This window comes from Bison bison, unplaced genomic scaffold, assembly GCF_000754665.1.
Source record: "Bison bison bison isolate TAMUID 2011002044 unplaced genomic scaffold, Bison_UMD1.0 scf7180017864180, whole genome shotgun sequence".
NCBI classification, from domain to species: Eukaryota; Metazoa; Chordata; class Mammalia; order Artiodactyla; family Bovidae; genus Bison; species Bison bison.
Window position 1 is genome coordinate 12,173,030 of NW_011494752.1, and position 5,214 is coordinate 12,178,243.

A 5,214-nucleotide genomic window follows, 5' to 3' on the forward strand; every position below is an offset into this window, starting at 1 on the left:
ACCTAGGATCCCAGGGTTCCCAGGGTCCTCACGTTCTCTCCCCGTCTGCAGAGGCAGAGACCGAACAAACATCCCGCAGTTCCCGTATCAAACCTGGACACACGTCCACGGAGAAAACGAAACGCCTTTCATTTTTCTAGGAGTCAGAATGGCTGCAGATCCAGCCGGGGCTCAATGCTCTCCCTCCAGGGGAGAGGCAAGAGTTGGAAGCCCTTTGAAGAGCTTCCTTCCCTTGGGCGGGGCTCAAGGAGGGAGAGTCTCAGGAGCAGAGGGATGTCGGACCTGGGCTTGGGTTCAGGTTGGAAAGACTGACTTTTCCCAGGAGGGGGTCCCTCCTTCCTGAGGGGCAAATCCATCTCGAATCCGACCCCGAGGGATTGCGCATCCAGAATGTGCCAGATGTGCTAGGCGCCTCTGTAAATGAAACCTGCTCTCAAGACCTGAAGAAGTTTGCTTGTTAGCAGCACAGAAAATAAAAACTAAACTATATACACATACAGCGTTGGGTTAAATTTATCTGCAACGTTCTACGCATGTGGGCCTCGAAGTAAGCATCTGTTACTTACATACATGCCTGCTTATTGTCTTAGAGTGCAAAACCCTTCCAAGATAAGTGGGTGACAGATGAAGACTTGATGCGACCATACCTCCTGGGACAACCTGTAACGCTCTGAGTTTGGGCCTTGCCCATATGCTCGGGTCCTTGGGATCTGACCAGCAGTTTGCATAACTGAGATGTTCTGGAATAGACCATCTGACTCCTGACACATCAGAGAGGCAGAGCAGTCAGGTCCTTGTTCCTCTTGGAAATAGGGTCCTGTCCCTGGAGGCCTGTTTTCCGAGGATGAGCTCATGAGCAGCTCAGGTTCTGTGCCACATGCTCCTGCAGAAGACCTCAGTCTCCTAGTCTTGCTGGAATAAATTACACCTTGAGTAATTTCATATAACACAGATTTATTATCTTGCAGTTCTGGTGGTGACAAGTCCACAGTGGGTCTCACCCGGCTAACCTTCTAGTCTTATCAGGACCACCTTCCCTTGTGGAAGATTTAGGGGAGAACTGTTTCCTTGCCCTTTCCAGCTTCTAGAGGGCGCCCATGTTTTATGTCTCGTGGCTTCTTCAGGTTCAAAGTCATCTTGATGGGCCCAGTTATTCTCATGTGAGATGGCTCTGCCCTCTCCCCTTTGTCCCCCTCGTCCACGTTTAAGGACCTTGTGATTATACTGGGCCTACCTTGGATAAACCCTGTGGTAAGGTCAGCTGATTATCAATCTTAATTCCACCTGCATCTTTTTATTATATAATATTAAAAAAATATTTTTAGGTTATCATGGTGCACTGGATTTGAGCTTTCTGCCTCATACAGTACATTTCCACTGGCTATCTAATTTTACCTAGAGGGTTGGGATGGGGTGGGAGGTGGCAGGGAGGTTCAGGAGGGAGGGGACTTATGTATACCTATGGCTGATTCATGTTGATGTATGTTGGAAGCCAACATAATATTGTAAAGCAATCATTCTTCAATTAAAAATATTTTTTTGAAAAAAGAAAAAATAGGTAAAGAGCATGCAAATATAATTCATTTTAAAAGGAAATAAATATGGAAGCAAACAAAAAATTTACTTTTCATTTTTCGGCCATGCCATGTGGCATGTGAAAACTTAGTTCCCCAAGCAGGGATCAAACCCACACCCCCTGCATTGGAAGCACAGAGTCTTAACCACTGGACTGCAAGGGAGGTCCCCACATGCATTCTTTAACTCTTCTTCGCCATGTGATGGAAAATACAGATTCCTTGGGTTAAGATGTGAACATAGGGGGTAGTGGCATTATGTTATTTGTGACACAAAGTGACCACTTTCCCTACCAGCATGTTCTTGTCCTCGGTTGAACCCCAGGCTCCTGATCTTCAATGAAAAGAGGTCAAGGGGAGGAAGATTTGGGAATAGAGATGCCCTGGGGCCTGGAAGAACCCTGGCCAGCTTTGAGATGCCTGTGACAGGGAGGTACTTGACAGGGGAGAGACTGGTAGAAGAAGGAATGTTGCTAAATGATCTGAGTAGAGAAAAAACTATTCTGAGCCACATAAAAAAAAAAGCCAAACAGATTTTTATCCTGAGGGTTGTGGAGCTGAAGAGAGATACATGGCAACTTGGCAGAGAACTCTTCTTGCAGTGAAAGTTGGGATAAGGGTCTGCCTGACCCAGATGAGTTGGACAGGAGTAGATTGTTTTTCCTCTGCAGGCCTGAGCGAGGGAGAGAGAGACGGAGAGAAAGAGAGAGGAAAAAAAGAGAGAGAGTGTGTGTGTGTGTGTCTGGGAGTGTAGTTTCTTTTTTGAGTATGTTTAAGAAATACTAGTAACTGTAGCCTTCCTTAAGTTTCCCATCTGAGCATGGAGCTGCTGACATCTTCTCTCTGGGATTTATACCGCCTATGGCATGGAATATCTATGGATATAAATACGCTCATATAGAAGCTCATCCATCCCCCTCTCTATGCAAGCAATTTTTCTGGAAAAAAATTTTGGTGGAATTTAAAAGAGGATATCCCCAGGGAAGCTGATCTTCCAGGCTGCTGTGTTTTGAGAGCAGCGGGCTAACACAGCACCGCAGGCCCCCAAGCCTCTTTCTTGCAATTTGATCACAGCGGCTATACTTCTCAGGGGACTTGCTCTCCCCCTGAGGCCCGGAGAGAGCCTGGGATGGGATGTGATGTAAGGGAGAGACAAGAGCTGCCAGGGAGATCTCCATTTGAATCTAAGCTACCCTTGTGACCTGGAGTGATTCAAGTCTTCTGAGATGCATGGTCAACTGACCAGAAATGGCAACACAGAAATGTTTCCCAGTTACAACCTGGCTTCCCTTTCCCACCTGGAACTCTGGAGAATTCCCAGCTCCTCGAGGTACCCATACTGCCAGTGCAAGATGGGGGACCCCCATTGCCTTCCCAGTAAATCTACCTCTGAGGCCGGTGAAACGTGTGTGAGCTCGGGGAGACTTGTGGTTCTGCTTGGTGACCCCTGTGATGACATCTGTGCTCTGACCTCCAAGGGTCTCTATCTAGATTCCAGAAGGGAGGGGTGAATCTGGACTACCAATCACCTATTTAAGGAATTCAGCCTCTGCCTATCAATTTCTCAATTTCCTATCAGTTTCAGTACCAGAAATGTGTATAAAGCACAGAATGTGTTCTAGAACTCTAGGGGTTATAAAGATGAAGCAGACATGATCTTGGATCTCTAAGGACTAGAATAGAGTGGCAGGACCCCCCAAAACTCCCAATAAACCAGAAATCCCATGTCATTATTACACCAGCAATGAAATTTCAGATGGAACTCATATGAACCACTCTATTAACGTAGCCTGTTTTCTCTTATGAAAGTGAATACAAAAGGACTTTGGCCTGATTTAAACAAAGACTTTAAGTTAAACAATTGGAGAAGGACATGGCAACCCACTCCAGTATTCTTGCCTGGAAAATCCCATGGATGGAGGAACCTGGCAGCCTATAGTCCATGGGGTCGCAAAGAGTAGGACATGACTGAATGACTTCACTCTTAAGTTAAACAAATAGAAGAAAGTAGTTTCAGTTGAGAGTTTCGGTCACAGCTCCTTCTTCTTCCTCTGCCTGCCAGCAATGCCTCTCACCTTTCCTTCTCTGTCTCACCCCTGCCCAAGACAAGGGAATCTAATTTGATAATTCAGAGTTAGAGCCACTGGGTTGGGCACTTTTGCAGAATAGGGTCACTGTGTTGAAAAGTCATGCATATGCATTTTGCCTACTATTCTGCTTCTTCCTTGATGCTCTCACTTTAAGAGGTGGGGAGGAGTGTAGATCTGAAATAAAGAATGTGCATCTGGCCCCTATGGGCTTCCCTGGTGGCTCAGACAGTAAAGAATCAGCCTGCAATACAGGAAACACAGGTTTGATCCCTGAGTTGGGAAGATCCCCTGGAGAAGGGAATGACAACCCACTCCAGTATTCTTGCTTGGGAAATGCCATGGACAGAGAGGCCTGGTGGGTTACAGTGCATGAAGTTGCAAAGAGTTGGACACAACTGAATGACTAACATCGTCTCATCATCATCATCTTCCCCTGTGTTCATAGCAGCAGGAGTGACAAGAGCGAGGCCATGGAGACAACATGAATGTCCACTGACAGATGAATGGATTAAGAAGATGTGGTGCATATACACAGTGGAATATTACACAGCCACAAAAGAACACAGTAATGCCATTTGCAACAGCGTGGATGCAACTAGAGATGATCACACTATGTGAAGTAAGTCAGACAGAGAAAGACTAATCCCATATGATATCATTTATACGTGGAATCTAAAATGGGACGTAAATGGATGTATCTATGAAGTAGAAACAGACTCACAGGGAACAGACTTGTAGGTGCCAAGGGGGAGGGGGTTGGGCTTAGCAGATGTTAAGTTATTATATATAGAATGGATAAACAACAAGGTTCTATTGTACCGCATGGGGAACTATATTCAATATCCTATGATAAACCATAATGAAAAAAATAAAAGGATGTATATATATATATATATACACACACACATATATGTATATCTGAATCACTTTGTTGTACAGTAGAAATTAACACAACGCTGTAAATCAACTGTGCTGTGCTTAGTTGCTCAGTCGTGTCCAACTCTTTGTGACACTATGGACTGTACAGCCTGCCAGGCTCCTCTGTCCATGGGGATTCTCCAGGCAAGAATACTGGAGAGGGTTGTCATTTCCTCCTCCCGGGGATCTTCCCAACCCAGAGATCGAACCCATGTCTCCTACATTGCAGGTGGACTCTTTACCATCTGAGTCACCAGGGAAGCCCAAGAATACTTGAGTGGGTAGCCTATCCCTTCTCCAGGCGAATCTTCCTGACCCAGGAATTGAACCGGGATCTCTAGCATTGCAGGTGGATTCTTTACCAGCTGACCTAACAGGGAAGCCAACAACTGTACTTCAATTCTTTAAAAAAAAAAAAAAAAAAAAATCTAACAGTTTTGACTCAAACTACTCCAGTCATCTCAGCTCCATTAGGCTGGTTGGTACTGAATTTAAGCCATGGTGGTGTCCCTGGCCCAGGGTATATGCAAGAGCCTGTCACACTGCTGTGACTTGCTTGCCATGGAGGGTATGGAAGATGGAAGGACACTGCCCACAGCTGGACTCAAGGTTGTCATTCAGTCTTGGGTGGG